Raw genomic sequence first — 23,031 nt, 5'->3', positions numbered from 1 at the left:
CACCATATTCTACTAAAACTTATCCCCAAAGGTATCAATAGATTATCTGACACGTGCTTGTAAGAAATTAAGCTAAGCAAAATTGCTTATGTGTTTTATAGGTCCCTTAACCTATGAAATGTTAGTCAATATTATGTACATTAGATCATGTAATTTAACTCTCAAAGCAGATTGTGTACTGCATCTCCAATAGATTAGCAGGATTAGTAACATGACTCTCATAAAAATCTGGCTGAAAAAAACTGCCTTTAATTCTTTATTCTTACCATTCTAAAGAACGTGAAGAATTACAGGCTTCATTAAATAATGGTTGGTATATGCCAATTTACCTCTTTAACATTAAGCACTTTTTCCAAAAATATTCTTTCTAATTCTATCACTTCTTTAGTTATGGAAGTATCTGATAACCTTAAAAGAACAAAATTACTATGTTTTGGTTTTTGTCAACACTAAGAACTCCCAGGCTTACATTTGTATTTGGAAAAGCTAACCAAACGTAAGTAAACCATGTTCTCAGACTTGGCTATCTGAAAAGGACTTCATAAACCTAACAGGATTGTGAGTGGGGTTTCTATAGATACTATTTTGAAAGCAACTAGATTTATAGAAAAGGTGTAATTTGCCATTGTTATAATCACATTACATCTTATATGATAACAAAATCACTTTAAACTATGCATCTCATTAAACATTAACACAACATTAAACTTTTTTAATTAATTTACCCTAGATTGCCACTCAGTCAGATTACATAATATGAATCCTCAGCTAAAGGTTTTGGGGATGAAGAGCAGCATAGTCTCCACTTCTTCTTCTCAATGGAGAAATTCTATCTTTGGATGAAATTCCTAACACTCATTTACAATTCATAGCATAAATACTTCATGTGGAATATAAAACATATAAAAATTCTATTGTTGATCTAACAGTCTCCTAAATTCAGTGTTGTGAAGCACAGTATTTCGTAATTTTTACTGTTTTCATCTCATTTAAATCTATAATTTTAAGATTTATAGGATAATCATTTCTTGATTACTCTAGCGATCCTACCACTGTATATAGAAGTGACTTGCTGGATTTCATCGCACTGTCCAGGAAATACTTAGGCCTCTTAATAACCTCAGTTTTTACTGAGTTATTGAGAGTAAAAAACTACTGAAGTTATTGCAATTACATAATGTCAAAATCTCAGAAGTAGTATCTCAGTTTTGACAAAATGCTTTTATAATCCAACTAGGATCTCAAATACTGGTCTTGCAGTCCAAATTTGGTTACTTTCATTATTGATTCAAAGTGCAAGAAGAATCCTCTTGTGCTTATATTGACTGTGCCAGTATCTAAAGTATAAAATGATGTACAAATTTATCCTACTCGAATCATAACAGAAGAAGGGTCTGACCAGAGGAAACTGCAGTATCAAAAAAATGTTATTTTTATAATGACACTTACTCATTGAGCATCTATGTGTATTTTTCAGTCAAATAGTATCAACAAGAATGAACCTAAAATAGTAAGATCATATGTACTAAGGCTTTTCCTGAAGATTAATGAGGTAACAATCTAATTAAGCTGTTACTGTAAGTAAATGAGCATTCACTCTCAAAATGCTGATAATAAAGAATACATTCAAAAGCGAAATAATGTATTTCTTATATTTCAAAGAAGTCAAAGGGGACTTGACAAAGAGGAAGGTTAGATTCAGGTAAGCAGAAGAGAATTGTTTTGTAAAATGGATTTAATGGCGGATGATTTCTGAGTGCTTGCAAAAACCCTATCACTGGTTCACAATTAAAAATTCATTAGGTCTTGCAAGGCCTGGATAGAATTTTGTAAACAGAAGCAGCATGTGAAAAATTTGAATGAATGCAAGAGCTTAACAGAATAATCATGGCTTGAAATAGTGCTCCACAAAACAATACATAAATATATATGTATAAAGAACTAAATCTCTACCTACCTACACTAGTAACCCCACTAACTTTGGTTATATTGGAATCAACCAAACTACTTACAATAATAAAGTAAGCAAGTAATACCCCAGTAACTTTGGTGGTCATTCTGCCATCCTTATTTCTACTGGTAATAACTTATTACATAAGCATGGCCTATAAAATTAATGGGACCACATTCATATACCAGCAAAGGAAATCATTTTTCTCAACAGTAGTTTATTCTTTTTCCCATTCACATTACTTCCAATTCAATTCAGTAAGAGAAGGTTTAATTCAGCGTTAGTTTAATGTTTAGTTCAGATAATGAAATATCCTGGATGAAACTGTTTCCATTGGAAATGATTGGATTTTGCCATTAATTTTGCCATTAATTCAGATTTTTATCCTCTGGGTTACATCAAAATTCATCATTTATACTTACCTCTTTGCCAAGTCCTGCTGATTTATTAATTAGAGATACTCAAATTCCAAAAATTTTAAAGTGAATAAGCCTGCTACATTAAAAAGAACACTGTCCTAGAAAAGACTTTTAAAGAGCGCCAGTATCTAAAAACACTTCTGTCTGATGTTAGAAATCACCAATATTTTACTATCACTGGCACAATGTAACTCTGTCTCACTTTATCTCTGAGCAACAGAATAGCAAGTGAATCTACCCTACTTAAATTGTGGAGTATGCACTTGGCAGATCAGAGAGCACTGTCAAACACTGATCTACAATAACTTAGAATGATCTGAAATTACTTGTGGAAATAACTGCGGAAGAGCCTGCTTGCCTTCGAACCCAAAAGGAAGCATTCATCCACTGGACACTAACACCTACTGTATTTATATGAACAGTACCACCTCCTCTCTCAATCCATTCACACAATATGTTTGCTCTTCCCATAGAGCAGCAGCTATTGAGGTATCAAGAGCTTAGGTAACAGTTAACATAACCTGGAGGAAGGAGATGAACAGTGGGAACTAGATGCAACTCAGGGGACAAACTTGAGCTTGATATTCAGTGTCGACATACTGCTGTTATAGCTGATCTGTCTGCCCAGGATGGCTTCCCTGTCTGTCATCATCTACCTGCTTCTTCAGTATTTGTTAATATTGGGAGAGCTAAACAAAATGGAGGGAGTGGTTTTGACTTCTCCCACTTAAAGTAATAGTCAGGAACATTTCATTTCAACATTGCTCATGTTTCTTAAGATTAAAGCTCTGGCTTTCTCCTCCTACTACTAATTTGCTAGCTGTACACAAATGCATAATAGAGAGCACAACACACTGTTACATTATGTTTACAAGTCTCCCTCACTAGACAGGTGAAAAAGAAGTGCCTCTTCTTTGTTCAAATCCTTTAGCCCCTCCTTGACAGGACTATTTTTCAAGTTCAAAGAGCCAAACCAGGATTCACCTTTAAGAGAGTGAAATGGTTTTGAAATTTATAAAAACATCTGTCAAATCAGTACACAACTCAAACAAGAGACTCCTTCTTTACACAGCCTTCTTATTTGAATTATGCAAATTTGGTACTCTGGTCTCAATCTGTTTGCCAAAAATATTAAAGAAAAAAAACATGGAGAGGAGAGATACACACTGGCAGAAAAATTTATTATCTTGTACTAACAGGGTAAATGCAGACATATTATTTCTCTATAATCGTTGTTTTTCCAGGGAAGATACTGCTTTGTTATAGGTAATGGTGGAGAAAAAACATGTAGTATTTAATACTAGAAAAAAACATATAACTCTCAATACAAATAAATACAAATGGAGCTCTTAAAAGGTAAAAAGTGGTGTTACAATTGATATAGATGCTACTGTACCTTAAAGTTTTCTTGGAAGCAATTTCAAATACTTTTTTCCTTCACACTTTTTCAACCCTACACATTTAATTTACTGCCTTTTGCATAAATGCCCTTTTCTCTATATAGAGTTCACTATTGTGAACTCTGCTTTGTCATTATGTAAGGCTTCTCCTAATATGTTTTTATTTTTCTATGTCTAAGCTGCAGCTAGACATCTCGCAATGCCTGCAAACAAAACTGACCCTAATCATTATATGATTGTAACATATAAAGGAATTCTCAGCCTAGCCAAGCTAGTTACATAACATAAGCTCTTTAGTAACTGAACAAGAAACACTGTTATCTGGGCTTCAGTTGTGTCAGTTTTTGATTACCACATTTTATCACAGATGTGATAAATCAGTTCTCCAGTGAACGCACTGACCATCCACACTGAAGGTGCTGTCAGCCACCACACTGAGTCCAGCTGAAAGTCATTTCTGAGGAAAGGGCAAGAATCCTTCCTAAGCTTTCAGTCTTAACAAAAGAGAAGTAAACAGTTTCCAGTTAAAGGAGTAAGCCACAAAACATACAGCACTGATGTTCCTGTAGTTGATACACTGGTGAGGTCTTTGGACGCCAAAATCATGAAGGTAATCATTTTTGCCAAGTATTTTCTTTCCAGTCTTGGCCAAGTCACTTGTTCTCCTTGCATATCAATGCCTCCTGGGCATAGTGGAGAGGACAGTACATTCTCCTTCTCTTTTGTCTGACTTGTCAAATTATCTCAGGCTTCAAGAAGAACCACTCACAGTTAAACTAAGTGGGTCCCCACCGATGTTGAGCCCTTACCCCCAGCCACAGGAGTCAGACTGACCAGCAGCAACACCTTCCACTCCTAGGACAGGGGAGTCCTCTCACTTACGTTCTCCAGGTGGTACCATAATGTATAATAAATCTGTGTGCTGAACCTCCACATAAACAAATATCCTTAACAAACTGACAAAAAACATTCATTAGATGTATTAATTTATATCAGAATTTTAAAAACTTTCTAAGCTGGCTTAGTGTTACCACTATTTAGAAACAAATTCATGATGATACATATTAAACATCTGTTAACATTTAAGTTAAAACCTTGCTGTTTTGTGGTATTTGATTTATGCTTTGAAGCTTTTAAATCAAATCAGTAAATTAAGTATTTTAAACATTTCATTTAGTATTTTCCAAAGTTCAGATGGATTTTCATTTATCTATTAATTTATTCTCAGTATCTGAAATATGGAACAGAGAAACCAAAACACCACCTGCGGTTCAATTTTATTCCTAACACATCCTTCACTTAACATTTTAAATACTGCATCAAGGAGAGCCTCTTAAGGTGATTGTGTTCATTGTCATTCCAGAAAAATAATACCGTATTATCTCCTAGAGATGTGATTCTTATCTACAAGAAAGCTAAACTCTACTTTCTACTTTATTCTTTCTTCCCAAAGTCTTAATAATATCTGGAAGATAACTAAAGAAGTCATATCCGATCTCTGAGCCCTCAGTCTCATGCAAGACGTTGTTTTTGTTTAAAGCAGCATGTACCTCATTCAGATTACACTGTCCGTTATTTACGTGTGAAAGAAATCTAGAAAGAAGTAGGGGGTGAATAATATTCCATAGATAAAAGGGAAGAAATAGTCTTTATTGCTCGAAGACTTGGAATATAACGTGTGTTACGCCATGCCTCAGCCATTGATCAGGTTCTATTCCTTTAGAATGGCAAAAAACCAAAAATGCTTGACAGTAAGAATACTCACCTACATGCTTTCCATGCAGAAAGAAACTACATTTACACATAAGCTAAATACAAAGCACTTCTAACAGTTTCATAGATTTCTGTTACACGGTCTTCTTTAACATGTAGACAATTACCCTTTCCAAAAACTAATAATGGTACTTCAAGTCAACTTAAACATACTGTTTTTGATAAATGAATGCATCACTCATCACATGTAACAACTGACAATTTGATCTATGTTTAACTGTCAAAATTTTCCCAGACAGGAAAGCCTAGTACCAAGATATTGTAATGCTTATTTACCAACTCATTCCCTGAGACAGACTGAGGAAATCAATGCCTAAATATGCCATGTATCAACCCTACTATGGAATAAGAGTACTGATTTGTTTGTAAGGTAGCTAAGATTTCCTTACCATTGTTTCATGTGATGATAATTTATTTTTTATATCTTTTTATAGAGACACATACAAACTACCTTGGCCTGTTGGTTCTCATTTCTTAGATTTTCGTAAGAACTATTATTCCAAGTTCTTTACTATCTTGTACAGTAAGTTACAGCCAAGTATCACGGGGAGAGCCTCTTTCCTAATATAAACTTTCATCGTTTACCTGCAATCCTTTACATTTTCTTTCTCCTCTCCCTTTAAACTCACTATCAATACTGTCAGTATCATAAAATTCCTACAGAATCTTGAAAAATGATGATCGGGATGTAGCAAATAGCAGTTTAAATAATCCCTTACAAATATTTTTCCAGACGTATCTGCCATGACATGTGTACACACTTCATATTTTCAACAGATTTAGCATATTCAATAAATAATGTAGTGAATCTTTAAAGAAATAAAAGAAAGCAGCAAGAAATTCTGAAATGCACTGTGAATATACATCGTCAGACATAAGGCTTTGTCTGGTGTAAGTGAAGATGGCAAAGATATTTAGCATGTGCTTTTGTGATTATAGATACTTTACACATTTTCTTCCGCTTACAGTAGATTCCAGATACTGACAGAAACTAATTTGGACAACTGTAGCAGTTGTCAAGTCTTGATATTGCTCATGAGATATTGATCAAGAACATCCTCTCTCGGCCTTGGGCTATTAAAAAGAGTTATTTAGCGTACGATTCATATCATCGAAATTTACTACTGAAAAGTAAGACATCTACTCTAGGAGTTATATACGTTCCTGTGACAATCAACAGAGAGAGGTAAGTACCTCCAAACAGTGATTTATCCCATCTATCTTATGCCTTACTCTTAGAATAAGACGAATTTCCTCTGTAGAGTTATTCAACGTGAGTGACAGGAATTCCATTTATACGTTCCAAAAAATCCATTTGGTTTTCCTATTTTCTACAAAGCAAATAATCTTTTTGTGCATCACTTTTTGAGTTTTGTTTTCATATCACTGAAAAAATTTACTTGTGATAAAATTAATAATAAATGTTTTCCTACAGTTTCACTGAAGTTTTGATAGAATAATTCTCTATTTGTTATAGGCTCCAAGATCCCACCATCTCCCCCAGAGGACTTACTTTCTTTCCTAAGTGCAGTGTAATTTGTGTAGGTAACGGCACACTTCAGATAGGTCAATCTACTATTATAAGGTTTTTATCAGAAATATATTCTGCAAATGGCTTTAACCAGGCTAGTCTAATAAAAAGATACTGACATTTCAAAGGAATCTGATGAAGTACACTTCAAAAATAAGAAGCATGTGTTCAGGCTGCCTTCCTAATTTATGAGTCTAAAAATTTCCCGTACACCTAGATGCTTACCGGTCACTCCTTTTCTAACTGTGCAGGTTATTTTTCTGTCTCAAAGAACATATAAAAGCATTATGATACCATTACATGCAACTAAAATACTCTGCTGAGGTCACAGATATTCAGAAAAGCACTGGTCCCACTTACTTTCCATATATCACTTGGTGATGCAGTCATTTCTCATTGTCTAGGCATTTCTTTAACAGTCATCAGCTTTTCAGCATCCAATTGCAAACCATCAGAGCTCAGCAGACACCTGACACAGACAATCCTAACCTTCTTCCACTTCAGCTTCTTTCTGTTCAGCCTAAAATTCTGTGCCTTTGCACTTTCCAGGAGTGCTTCAGCTTTCTTAGGCTAAAACTAGAAATCTGGATAGTTGTGAAATACTACAAACTGTAATAAAGGTGCAAAATCAACTAACAGAGATCAGAGAAAGAGACCAGGCAAACATTGGAGGGAAACAGTCTTTTCTCTAACGGAGGAGGGGAATGAAAAAAATCGTACTTTCTTAAGACTGTGTCCAACTACTGACAACATATCCTGCAGCTTTCTAGAGGTTATTGATGCTCAAGACAACTGCCAGCAACCACAATCCTTAAGCCCTCCCAAATCAGAAGGTCATTTTAGCCCTTAGACCAATTTTTTCATGACCTAGAAGAGAGAACTGGAAGAAGCAGGTACGTATAGTTTGCATTCTGTGTGCTAATTCTGACCAAAGATAACTTATAAAATGGTATTTTACATACAGTAGTTGTTTTAGTAGATTTAGCATTACACAAATCTTCAGCGTTTGGTAAAATAATTACAGACTATGTTCTATTCTGAAAATATTCAGTTCAACAGGAACTGAAAAATGTCCTTTATAGAAATTCAATAAAGTTCTATAAAATCCTGGAGACTGTTCATTTCCTGTGCAGTATTAAAACCACTGAATAGAACTTATTGAAGGATCCTGTCCCCTCTATAAAATGAAAGGAAGTTTTTGCAACTTTAAGAGTTTTGGTATCTATTAGATTTGGTATATGCTGACAAATCTAAGAATGCTTTTCTCAACAAAATTACGATTTTTTTAAAAAAAAATTTGGTCAACCTTCTGCAGATTCAGTTTCTAGAGTTTTGAAGCCATACAAGCCCATGCAAAATTTCTGGATGAAGTAAGATGAGAAGTACTCATGTATGCTCTTTCAATACAGGAATTTGTGGCACGTAAAGTGTATTGCCAGGATCAGGCATTACACAGATTAATTTGGGGAATCATAAAAATGTGTTAATGCTTTCATTCAGTGATGAAAAACATAGAATTCTTCCTATGTCCTCTCATGTTGCAATTACGCTCAGTTTGAAAGGCCCGTGAAGTTAGCAAAGAAGAACAGAGGAATAACTAAGGCAAGTTCCACAACAAATTGTTCCATTTGCTCCAAAACGAATGAAGCCTAGTTTCCATGGCTGTGTCTTTCTATCTGTAGCCCATCAGTTTGACTGCATGGTTTATCCTAGGATGATTCTCTCAAATCCACTGCACTTCTTCCCTTTGCTGGGGTGGATGCAGAGATCTGTTTCCTCTATTCAGCTGCCTTTTTGCACAAAGCTGGTAAATATTTATGCACTTTGGAAGCCTCTGCTCCTCTCTAAAGCGTGGCTGAATTTAGCCTTTAAGTTAAAATTGACTAAGAAAGAATATATAAAAAGATACATATATATCTAACTTCCTTATGAAACAAGACTAAGAAAGGTCTCCACAGTCAGAAAGGGAGAATTTTTGTTTCCCTCTCATTCAGCTAAAATTTTCTGAGATTCTCACAGGTCTGAATTTTCACAAACACTTCATAACTTGACAGCAAAGTGTATCATACTTCTAACACAAAACACCTCTAACACACTTCTCAAGTGTCCTGGCATACCAGAGTATGATTGTACAAGATGCTGAATACAGCTGGTCCATTCCAGTGTTACATTGGTAACTAAGAAAAGAAATTTGGTGAGGTGTATGGTTTCAACTATACAAACATCAGCAATTTATATACAGTCTATAAAAGCATTCAATACATCTTCTGATTTTTCTCTTATATTTCTTTTATCATGGAAGCGCCCTGTACCCTAATGAAGGAAAATGTCAGTCCAAAGTCTCCTAAGCACAGGTGTTCAAGCTAAAGCTTTTGCTGTTTGCATTTACACTACCTCTAGGAATATTTGGGGCAGTAACAGCTGTTTCAGCTGGGGGGGGGGGGAGGGGAGTGAAAGCCCTTTCTAATGCTGTATCTACGCCTGCGTCTGCTTTAAAATTGACAGTCTTCTCACCGACATTCAGTTCCAGTCTTCAGACTGGCTCTGTATCATTCCTTGTGACTGAAGCCAGAAAGGAAGTAAAGAGAAAAAATAAAAAAATAAAAAACACTTGACCCCAGGTGCTTGCCTTCCATGCTACTTTTGTCTGACATAAATCAACATTTTTTTTTGTCTGCAGCATTTGGCTGCTGTAGCTGAGCAATTACTCTCAGCCACTGGTGTTTCCACCTTACCTATACACTGGGGAAAAGGACAGAATTTTGCCTGAAATACCTCATGTAACCAGTTCGGGTCCTTTGTAAAAGGAGACATAGCACAGTTCTGATTCTGTAAGAGCAGGACATGTTTTGGGAGTCACGGCTTCTCTTTCTTCAGAAGTTAACATTTTACTATTAATTTTATACAGAAAAATAGTTCAATCACAGCCTTACAATGCAAGAAGTAAAATAAAAAAAGAAACGGGGAAATAAATGTTAATGAAATTCATAATATTCTTAGAACTCATTTAATGGTGAGTTCTAAGATGTGTTGTTTACATTTGCACTACTTGTTTCCATATGAGTTACTTGTAGATAAAATAGTTTTAAGCCCACACTGGAATACAGGAGATAGTTAGAACTAGGTAGCTTAGTACAACATGTACTTAGTGCTCTAACTGATAGAGCACTATTGATAACCAGATACAAGCAGAAAAATTCAGCAGAGGATAAAGAATACTTAAAGGTTTTTGCTGAGTTAGTAAATTAGGAGTGATTTTTTGATTCACTTGTCTATTTTACTTGTTTTCTTTGTTTGCTCTTTCGATGAGAAAGGGTGAGAGGAAAGATCTTCAGTAATTCTAGCATTCATTCTCTGTGCCCTGAAATAAAGACCATCTGATAAAACATGTTGGAAAGACCTTTCCATTTGAAATAACCTGGCTATACTTAGAAGCTGTTTTCTACAGTATTGGTAATGTTATATTACAAAAACAGAATTTATGCACAATATAGTGATTTGCCTACTCTTAAGGAGCCTTAGCTCTCTGTGTTGCTGTCTTGAAATGCATGTTGAATAGCAATGATGCTGACAATCGAAGTGAAAATGACAGTTCCTGGAAATCTGGAGTTACCAAGAAGAAGGGGCCACAGCTGAAGATAAGATTTTCTTTTTACCTGACGGAGAAACTTGATTTCAACCGTGCCTCTCTGAGATATCAAGGAAATCCAGTGGACAGACTGTTCCAATTTCTGAAGTCCCACATGGGAACCCTCCTCTCCCTAATAAAAAAGGTTGCACTGCTATAATACCAATGTGTGTAGGACACAGGCATCACAGATAAGCAGAAGGCCCTGTGAGTTAGTTTCATGTAAAAAATGTGATTCTAAGTTTTCATTCTTGCATTTTATTTCTATATTGATCAAATTAAAAGGCATTAATCCAAGTTCTCCACTCAGTTTACAATTTTTTTTTTTTTTTTTACATTTTTTTAAGGTATGGGAGGGCTGGGAGATGTGCACAATGTATATATTTTTTTGTGTCTACAGAACACAAATAAATACAATCAATTCATCTCTTCCCATCAATCCAGATGTTAAGACGGGTCTTCACAGGCAGTTTTAGAACAGCAAGATCATGAATGGATTTTATCCTCACACTCTTCCACTAGAACAGGAAATACATACCTTTTACTGAATCATAAATGGAATGACTTGTCAAACTAGGAATTAAACCTAGATTTTGGAGATCTTATCCAAAAAAACGCTTTCCCCGTTCTTGCCTAGTTCGCAGAATATTAATCCAGATTGGTGTAGTAATTGTGCACAAAGTCATGAATCCTGTAACTCCCAATGTGTCATCTATCTATGATTAACTTTATAAAAGGACTGATTTACCTTTAAGACAGCATCATATTTTGCACAGAGGTAAGAACTTTCCTTCTCTGACTCATGATATAAACTGCAGGTTGCACAAAGAGGATTAAACTTGGAAGTAATATTCTTATAGGTCGCTGGCTATTCCTCAATGCCAAATATGTAAGATTATGAGGGACTGTCCACTGGGAATTCCAGATACATCAATACCATTTTCAGCCAACACAGAAATAAATATATTTCCCAAGTATGTTATTTTCTCCAAGAGGCAAAGATTTGATCATCTGAATATTAACGACAACTGGTTTTCATGTTCTCTTTCTAGAAGAGCAACAACTGTGATGCAGCTAAGCAGCTTTTGTTTCTTGATTGTTATCATGAGCTAGGTTTATTAGTTTCTAGTCTTCAAATTTGAGAAGGCTTCTCTTGCAATTTCCATATTGATTTTCATCATCAAAATAAAGGAATATTTTTATGGCTTCTAACTCTTTGTACTTCCTAATAAAAATTATGGCATATTAATTAAATCTTTGTGTTAATGGTCTTAGAACCAGTTCCCACCTCAATAAATCAAGACCTTCCATATCTGTACAGTTTATTCAACTTGCAATCAATATTAATTTCCTCTTGATTCAGCAACTCCATTTCATTCTGTACTGGAAGTTCTATTATTTCTGATTACAATTTTAACACATTAAAATTAATATGCTATAGCATCTACGCTGTAATTTATTGCAATTTATGTTTTATTACCGTTACGTTTGAACTTATTTTGAAGCTGATCTCACAGAATAAATGCCAGTATTATCCAAAATTTTACTTCCTTATTTCTACATAATTAGCTATCAAATTAGTTACAGTCTCTATTTGTGCTGTTAGCACCACGACCTATATTTCTGGTCATACACCATTTGGTAACAAAAAGTTACAAGTGAAATGTTATGGTTACTTCTGCAGTTATAAAAGCTTGTCTCTTATAGCTAGTGGGCTTTTTGTAAAATTCACACAGTTGCATGCTCTCCATTTAATGAGTTGTTTCTCTGATTTTTCAGGAGCCTTACAAAAAGCTGTGAGGCTTTTAAGATGTGTCATCGCTTGCCTCCCTTTCTCTACGTTCCTGCTATATTAACAATTCTTCTCGTAGTGTCTTTCATGATGTCTTGGCCTTCACTCAACATCACACTGAAGTAATCGGTTAGAAATTTCTAGTACTACCCCTTAAGGCAGATCCTATAATGAATATAATTTTTTGAAGAGGATTATCTAACACAGGAACCTATTAAAACTGTGAAAAGTACTATCTATGAAGTTTTCTGAAACCTATTAGGCTTTTCTTCCAAATTTGCAGGCATTTGCCATGATTTCACATTCATTTAAATCTTTTATAGTAAATGATGACTAATTGGAAAGTCCAAGCCTTGCAATTGATTTCCTTACGTATGTCTTGTTCCCTCACTGCAGATTGTCGTTCTTACCTTTGTGACTTCTCATATGGACAGGATGCATTTTTGTTCTTGCCTGCCAAACTACTGCAATGTTCTTCATCTAATTAGTAAATGAGACATTAGTACATGCTTCTAGGATAAGTAGCTGAAGAAATGATGAGAGATTTGAAGCACTCCTATGGTTAAATTATTAACAGTTTTACGCAATAGTGTAAGTCATTGGAGGCTGCTTTGACTAAATCTAACAATTTCTTTAAATCATCTGAGGGACTATTTGAGACATACTGACACTTCATTAGGCAAAAAAGACAGGCGCTCTTGGATATACTGTACTTCTTTAGATCAATGACTTTCGCCATTTTACTTACATTATGTTAATATGGCCATGAAACCATAAGGCAGAGGTAGTCCTTGCTACCTTCCAACTCCCAAAAAAATTGTGTTCAGATTATTCCTACACTTGCACTGATGAAGTGTTGAACAAAGATCTCTTTCACTCTGATCTCTGCATGTTTGCAGATCAAATGCAATCCTCTAAGAATTCGTGTCTCTAATTAAGTCAACTTTTTTCCCCGTGATTTCAGCAGCCCCAAAATTTCCTGAGGTTTGCATTTCTGGATGCAATCCACCCATCACTCTAGCAAAGGTACTGGTAAGCTCAAGCACAAGTTGATTACTGCACATGTCAGCTCACCATCCAGATATCAATGACTGAGGTAAAAAATTAGGCTACTTTAAAACACTTGTAAGAGATAGTCTATAGCATAGACAGTGTGGCTAATAATTACTATGTCATCCAATGAGAAAAGCTAACAATGAAAGGAAGCAAGTAGAAGGCAAATTAAAAAACAACAACAACAGCAAAAAAAAAGAACAACAACAACAGGAAGGAGGTTTTGCGGTAGTTCTTTTTTTCCCCTTGCAAAGTGTTTTAGAGCTGCCGAACCCTTTTTCAATGGACATTGTGGCTACTAGACATTGTCCGCAATTCAAGGACTCTCAGAGAGATCTGAGATTTATCACATGCATAAAAGCAGAGCTAGCTTAGAAACACTTTCCCAACATTAAAAAAAATGGAAAAATATAAAAAGAAGTATCATATTTGACTCTCTAGTTCCTATTCTTCCTTTGGCATTTCCTTAGGATGATTGTGGGAGACGGAACGCTGGACTAAATGTTCTTTTAGACTGATCCAAGTTTTCTTGGGTAGTTAGTTAATACATTGCATGTGGTATTTTCCTGGAAATAACCTGTCTAAATAGCTACATCAGGTGGCCTTGTCACAGGATGCTTTTTCAGCTAACAAAGTTTTTTCTTAGTAGCAGTACAACAGTCCATCTAATAAGTAAGTTAGAAAAAAAAAGGGGGGGGCAATATTAGAGACACGGATAAATGTTTACGTAGTGCTCTAAGAACAGGTCAGAGGAACGGTCAGTCAATCAGACAATTTTTACACAGGATGTGCATTTCAGTGAGGCACTTCATGGCTAAGCTTTAGAATGACTCTCTAAATGATAGTTTTACTTTCATAATCATCTTCAATCACTCCTCTTTCCTTCTCCCTTGCTAAGAACAGCATATCAATGTATTTATCTTCACGACAAATGTAAAACAAAGCTGTAACACAAACTATGTAAGTTATACTTGAGCTCTTACAGATACAAAACCTTGCATCTCACAGCTCTAAAGGAAGTAAGAGCATTTGGCAGGTAGCTATCTTTCTCCCTATTTATGCTTTTTCTATTACTTCATAAATAAAGAGAATTCATTTTTGAATTGATCAGATTTTGGCCATTTCTGATTAAAAAACAATTGCATATATGAAAGATAAATTCTTATTGGTGTTATTAACTCTCTTACTGCTCTAGCTCACAAAGAAAATGCAAGTATTTAGAAAGGGTTACACTCACTCGTTCTTCCTGAAACTCAAAGCACAATGTAAAATATTTTTTTTAAAAAAAAGAAGAAAAATTAACTGTAGTGTGAGGCTAGGATCCCAGCTCTACAGAAAGATTGCTCTACGTAGTCTCAGGACATGCAACATTCTGGGTTTCAGGATTAGGTATTTTGTTGTTTATGAAAAATAAGCAAACAAACTTATTCAAGTATACTTGCTGGTTATTTGACCAGAGGCTTAGTGAAGGCTGTCATCCTTGGTTTAATAGTAGAAAATTATACCACTTGGGCAAGTAAGGTGAAGTCTGACCACGGTGAAATCAACTACTTCTGACAAAACCTTCATTACAATCATTGTCGCTAATGGCAACAAAAAGCTGGCTTCATAAAAAGTAAATCCTACTTAACTAACTATAAAAATTAGATTAACAATTGTTACTTAGCTGAAGAATTGATATTTTCCAAGTAGAGGAGTAAAACTCGTTCATTTCTTTCTTCTAAATCCATTCATGTAATGAACTTTAAATACCTAGTTTTAACTCTTACTTGCATGTTAAACATCTACTGCCAGAATATATTCCAAAACAGATACAAATTAAGGGTTTTAGAGAACATACCCATATTCCTACAGGTAGTTATAGAAAAACTGCCAGGAGCAAAGAGCAAAAATAACAACCCTATCCATGTTTCCAAGTCAGCTTTCAGCTAACTGCTGATTTGCAGAATGTGTTGTGCTTCAAATAAATATAAACCAGGAACAATGGCGAGGATTTGAAATTGTACTGATTTATAGAAGGGCAAGGTAACTGAATACTTGCATGTTAATACCTGAAAAGTCAGACCAGCATTTTTATTCCTGTTTTAATTTTAACCTCTAAAAAGCCACATGAACACTGGACTTGAGAATTTTGTCATATAAATCTGAAATAAAGGTGCAATTTCATACATGGATATGTATTATACATCACATCTAGAGAAAAAACTTTACAAAAATCTCTCAGTATTTACTTAGAGTAAGTTTATCTCTGCAACTTTTTGTATTTAAGACAAGTGAGAGTATTGAATACCCCTCACCCCCTTTTTTTCCCCCTCTCAATCATGCTTGTATTGACATGCTAGCACTGTCAAAGCCAGCTTGCTTCTTTGTGCCCAAAGGCTGAGGACACCACTCTTCACCTTGAGTAAGTTCTACCCCATTAAACCACCAAGTGCAGAACCCAAGTCAGTTTTTTTTAAAAATACAGTATTTGGCTGTTGCTTTTAATGTGATGAAAACTTAAAACTGTCAGTAGTTCCAGATCCTCCCGACTACCTGCAAATAGACAAAGCATTGCCAGTGCTCCCTCTCCTTCCGGCAGCCCAGTCCCACTTCCAAAGCTGTCAGCAAAGAGGTAGAGAGACATGAACAGCCTGATCTCTGTTTTACCTCCTCGGAGAGAGCTTACAAATCAACAACTGGGAGAAATCCCTGCAGGGAAATAAGCAAGGGTTACAATTTGAAAGTCTGATCAGAGCAGGAGAGGAACAGGGCTAAAAAATTTGATTCATCCAGAATCTAGGTTGATCAACTATCAAAGGCAGTGGACTGATACTAGGAGCAATTCAACCAATTATTCTCATACTTTGATATTCTCAAATATCCTCAGGGAGGGTATTACAATAGCCTCCTGTCACCTCTTTGCCAGAATAGTTACTATTAGTTCTATAGATATATCTCTAGCACAGGGAAGTAAAAACAACAATTTTCTTCATTTTTGTGTAGCATTACCAACACCTCACAGGCAGTGTTAAATCCATTAAAGAATTAACCATACTACAGACTGAGTCTGACAAGCTAACAATCATATAAATAATAAATACTGGAGTAGCATGCTATGCCAAAACCTGTTCCTCAAATACAGTGGTGACAATTTATTATTTTTGTCTTGATATTACTGGTTTTATTAGGGGACAATGAACTGCACACTTCTAAATCTCAGTGCCAAGACATTGCAGACACTTCCACAACCTGGTGGGAATCTGCTTTCCAGAACGGAAAACCACTTCCACGCTGGCTCGTAGGAGTCCCTCTGGATTTTATCATCTCACAGAAATTAGACATGGAAAAGACAGTTGAAGTGAGATTTCCCTTTCCCATTTTCACTGAGTCAGTAATATTTTTGCCATGACTAGCAGCCAGCCTGAAAGCACAGGATCTCGGGCCTTGCCCATGCTGGCCACAGCCTGCACTGTTTTTAGCTTGTTTTAAGGCTTGTCTGTGGTGAGCAAGTCGTAGCCTGGCTGCGTGAGCTGGTGCCCGTGAGTTCTGCCAAGGAGAAGGGGCTGCAGCCCCTGCCACCCCGGTGGTGTGAACGGCTTCCTGGGGGCCAGGGCCAGCTTCACCTCACTGCTGGGGAGAGAGGAAAGGGGGCAGATGGGCTGAGAAAGGGTGTAAAATCAGCCCCAGGACTGAGGACGAAGGGACCTCACAGGCAGAGAAGTCCTCCCAGAGAAGACTCTCAGATGAGGGTGACTTGCCATGACAGCTCCCCACATCTCCTTTGAGAAAGACTGCTGACACTGGCAGCCTAAGGCCCAGACTGACAAGGGAAGGATGAGCACAATGCTAGAAAAAGGGGTGTGTTTTTTTTAAAAAAAAAAAAAAAAAAAAGTCTTCTGATACTCATTTCTCTTTCTTTTCAAAATTATTTGCTATTATTTCACTAAGTACATGTCTTTATATGGGTGTGTGTGTGTGTATATATATATACATGTATATATATATACACACACACACATATATAGCTTTACTGCCTATATGTGTACAATATACTGATTCGTGACTTTGCACATTATCTTTTTTTCAGACTCCTGGCTTATTGTCTTTTGCCAACAGAGATACTAACATGTTTATTATTTATGCTTTGTTCAAAACTTCTTTTTTTTCATTTATCTGGTTAGATGATCAAGTTTAAAAGGGTTTAGTGATTCAGCAATTTTAAGATCTAGCTGATCTCATCTCCTTCTAAGTTATTAATAGGACTACCTTCTCCCTAAAAATCCTTTTTCTCCTGAGTATTGATGAACTAAACAAGATTAAAGAAGGGATTTCAGCAGTTAAGGATACAGAGTGCCGGATGCTGAAAGACCTGGCTTGAATTCCTCTCAAATGCTGATTTCATGTTGGGTGACCTTACCTGTGTCTACCTCTATTTTCTCTCTCCTACTCTCTATCTTCTCAAGATATTATCTGTTTCCAGTATTTACAGAAAATACAGCTCCAAGCAAGGGACCTTTTGTCAATAAAAAATACTACTACTACCAACAATCACTAAATGGATTCCACAGCAAAAACTTCCTGATCTAAAAATTCTAAACCAATTCCTACTCCTCTCTTTCTTTCCTCTTGCATGTATCTCTTTGCACAAACATCTTAAAGCTCTCTGCTGTTCAGTAAAAACAGTTTTAATTGAGAATCACCCCCTTTGCCTATGTATGTATTATCACAGAACCACAGAACTATAAAATGAGGTGAATAAGAAAAGAGGGAACGAGGGGATGGAAAGGGATGAAAATTGCACCATGGGGAGCATGTGATTACAGCTCCCAGCAACATTTTCCAAAAATCAGTAACTCAATCTGAGATATTTCTTTCCTCTTCAGTCTACAAGAGTCCAATTCAGGTCTCGGCAGGTCATTTTAGGTCTAGTCTAGTCTGGCCTTGTACAAGATAACAAAGTAGCAGCCCTAGTTTGTATGGGTCAGTAAGCAACTCCTAATGGCCTGTCCATGTTAATAATAATTTAAAGCTGGCACTTAAGAGAGAACAGATATTCCAGGGTGCTACTGTTTACATTTATGAGCAGTTTGTGGGCAGTGATATTTTAATTGCTTTGCCTCAAACAGTTCCCTTGCCAGACAACAAAAACAAATTGTAAGCTGTGTGGTCACTTTTTAATTATTAGAGAATATTTGCCAGGATGAATTAAGGAGTTTGTTTCCTAAGTAAAGATGCTGGAGCCCAGCTGAAGGCCCATGAACTCAATGCACCTTGGTCCAAGATACTTTCAAGTAAACTAGACAGAACATGGAATCTAAAGACTAAACTAATAAATTACAGTAAGAATGAATCAGGATAAACAAAAAATATTGTTCCACACAAATCTAATTAAATTAAACTTTCTCTGTGACTTACAAAAATTAAACAAAACACATAAATGTAACACAGATTTAAAGATATTAACATATTCTTGAATATACTGACTACATGGTGACAGAGCTGTGGCATACATACCAAGAGAGCAACTTTCCTGAATGCTACATCAGATATGTCATGAAAGTTTCTACCCTTCTTGCAGCTATGCCTCTAAAGCGTCTCTTTTTTTAACAGAAAGAGAAATTCTGCCACATTAGATTTTGTTTTGTTGTTGTTGTAATAACAATGAAGTATTTTTTAAGGCATTTTGAGATGCTAAGGACTGTGGGTGCAGGACCTATAAGGAACTCAATCCTCATTCGTTATAGATTGCGCATTCAATGTTCATCCTGTAAAGCTTACTGCACTTAATCAAAAGACTAAAAGAAATCTAAAGTATTACAATCAAAGAGTAATTTAACACGATTTTCAATTCATATGATAAGTCTTCTGCAAGATGTTTTTAAAAAAATCTGCACTCATTACCCTCCACTACTCAACTCTCTTGTGAGATGTGGGGACAGACAGACAGATGTGGGGGAAAAAAATGTTGTCAAAGACTTCACGCATTAAAAGCATCCGTTCAGTTTTGAAGTCTGGTGTGCTGTTTGTAAGCTAAGAAAGTAACAGCTTTCTTACAAAAATCTAACTCATTTTCATTGGCAACTAATGATTCCACAATAAAATCTCAGCCAAAAGTAATACATATAAAAGAATATCCAAGAGGTATTGCTAGGTTAGACCTAGCAATATAGTAATATAGCAATATTGTATTTGTAAGACACAAAACAGCTATCAGCCAAAGGAAGGAATGAACTCATGTTCTCCCTGTGAATCAGAGTATCCGCAGCAGAAATAACAGCCATAGAATCTCTGAAACAAAGAACTAGAGAAGCGTGTATGGAGGCAGAAAGCAAAGAGAATAACTGGCGAGACAATCATAAAAGTCACAAAAAGAAAGAAAGGCAGATGTCACCAGGAAAGTATTTGAAAAAAGATCATTTAGCTTTGAGGTTCCGTGTTTAACTTAACCTTCTTAAAGTTGATGATCTACGAAACTCTACCACGCCACGCTGCTTACCAACAATAACTTTCAGTTTAATTTTGCTGGAGATTCATTCATATGTACGTTTTCAGCATCAGATGCATAGACCTGAAGGAGAGAAACTAAACATCTGCCACAGAAATTTAAGAGACTCAGGTCTGCTTAAGGGATAGTACCATCCAACTCTCTTTACTTTCCATCAGAGGCCATTTACCCCTTTTTTCCCTATCGAAATAAAAACAGAAAGGGTTAAATGCACCTCCTTCTCTTTTTATGAAAATTATGTAACAGTTTGTGAGCCTAATAATAAAATAGAAAAGATTTCTCAGTTAAAAAGAGAGCCAAAGGCAATACATTTTCAAAGAACTGTGATTATCTATTTGAAATTAGAAACATAACACTGGATTTTACCGCAAAGGAGTGATTCAGGTGCTTAAAAACAAGTGTCAAGTGCCACTTTAAAGGCCTAAGTGTATGCAAGATAGGTGCAACACACACCTGAGATCCATGCTGTTCTGCAGCACCAGGTGAAGATGTGGGATATCCTTGGGCATCTAAACAGCCTTTACACTTGCAAATTTAGGCACCTATATCTTTCCTAAAGCAGTTTCTTACATAGGGTTGCTGCCCTATATTAGTGGCAGCAGGATCTTGTTCTATAACTCACTGCCTACATTAAGAGCAACACTAACAAAACAGCTTTGGTCAAGGAAATGTTTGTCTTGTTTTAACTCATGTTGCTTCAGGGAAATACAGCTTTATTTGGATTTCCACATCCTACATACATCAGTACAGTATGGCTATAGAATCAGTATTTTTAAAAGAAGACAAGAAATTATATTACCCACATAATCGTAACTGTTCTAACTACTTCCACTAATAGTACTGAAAATTCTAAGCCTTCTAGGGATAAACTGACTAAATGGGTGCCATAAAATTCATCTCCTGTAATCTGAAAAACATGACTTTGATCATTCATTTGAATTACTTGGCATCAGTCACTTTTTCCAAACTCTACAAAATATGTCACAGCAGGCATGAAAATGAGAGAAAATGCCAGTGTTGTTCAATTGCTGAGCCACTGTTAAGGGATCATTCCCTCCAGCAAGTCACATGATTGGCAACACACCAGCAGCAGCTGGCCACACCAGCAGGTGAGGCAACAAGGACGCAAAGCTCTGCAAAGAGGCGCGCGCTCCCTGGTGGCTGTGTAACGCTGCACTTCTACTCTGGAAAGCAGCAATGTCTGGCACACGGAACTGAGGAGTCGGAGAGAAGCTGTAGCACGTAGAGTCGTGATCCCTCCCTCCCTCCAAGCTAGTTCTGCCACACAGTTATTCTCCTGGCATTTCTTTTGTTCTATGGCAAATGCACACGTGGTATCTATTCTACTGCACAAATGTATCCAGATCAGGACCTTCTGTTTGCACTAGGAAATTTCACATTGCAGGGAGATCCACCTGAAGCAATTGCTCACCTGTGTAGCTACATACTGATCACACAGATGAACAAGTGGATGTGCTTTCCCAGAGAAGTAGTCCTCCTCCTCCACTATAGTCTCTTTCTTTCATCAGGTGAAAAAAAAAATACTTTGCACTTGCAGCACTCTCCTCCTCCTTCCCTATATATTAGCATAGATTTTCATTATTCTTAAACCACACACCTCAAGAATGAAATTATAGGATGCTGAAATGTAAGATTCAGCTAACAAAGTCTAGGAAAAGCAAAACTGATCAAGAGAATAGTGAAATTTAGTTTAGTAAAACTCAGTGAGAAAAGACAGAATTCAGTTGTGAAACAGAAGAGATTCTAAGGTTTGGTACAGGAAAGCAAGAACAGAACCTGAATGATAAAGACAGAAGCTATCACAATCAAGGGATAACACTACATGCTGAAACAGAGAAGACTTACCAACCTCTTTGTACTTTACTTTTTTTGAGATTTGACTGTAAAATTCAGTAGTGTGGAGTGCCAAACAGAAGAAATCTATTTTATAATGCTGTTTCTGAAAGGCGCTTTTTGGGCAGCAATACTTAGCAACCAAACTAGGGTTGCAGAGAAAAGCTTACTCCAATTCTACCTTACACGTTTTTTTGTTCTTAAAATATATGTCCCACATAATTGTTGTTGAAGCTTAGTTTACTCTAAGAAAGAGACTTCATATTGAAAAGCTTAACAAAACATGTGTATCTTTTGACAAATTTCTTACAAATTATTTGTTTCCTTTTTATTTATAAATACATCTTTTCCTTTCTTTCAATCAAATAAAAAAAATCCTCTTATTTTAAGACGACTGCTTATACAAACAAAGACAGATGAAATAGTGTCTGTGAAATACAAAACATTATAAGCTGTGGTGCTGGCGTTTCTGTCATACATTTACAGTCTCAAAGTCTCAAGCATCTTGAAATTCAGAGTTCAAAGCATTTCAAATGATAGATTCTGAGACACTGATGACTGTGCCCCACTTAAAGCTCTACTTTGAATATGGAAGAGAAGAATAGACATGTGTGGGCTATCTGTGCAATGGGAATTTATACGTATTGTTCTCATTGACCTTAGAAACTACTATCCACCTAGACTCATAAAATACAATACCTCAGGTTCTGATCACATCTATCAAGTACTTGTCCTTAATATCTGACCATACCTGTCTTCCCTATGGCCTCCTGAGAAAAGTGTCTCAAATATCAGCGATGAGTGCGTAACAAGATTAAATGAGATAGAGAAGGATTAGTCATACTTTCCCCCTTCAAAGAGCTATAGTTCTTTTTAAAATTAAATCATATTTAATCTTTGGACTTGGGTGGAATGATAGAATGAGGTCAGGATTCAGAAAGAGAGGCAATGATATCACATGCAGAGTTCAGATATAGACAGAAACCCTGGAGGCAGCTGCCACTCACAGGAAAAAAGAGATGCATAATCAGTGTGTGGTTATTAACAAATCCCTGCACACTGATGAAAGCCCATTATTAGTTACTGCACAGGGACTTCCACAGTATGGCTTAGGAGAAATGGGCACCAGGTCTCAATACTACT

This window comes from Rhea pennata, chromosome 1, assembly GCF_028389875.1.
Source record: "Rhea pennata isolate bPtePen1 chromosome 1, bPtePen1.pri, whole genome shotgun sequence".
Classification (NCBI taxonomy): Eukaryota; Metazoa; Chordata; class Aves; order Rheiformes; family Rheidae; genus Rhea; species Rhea pennata.
Note: the sequence above shows the minus strand (reverse complement) of the source record.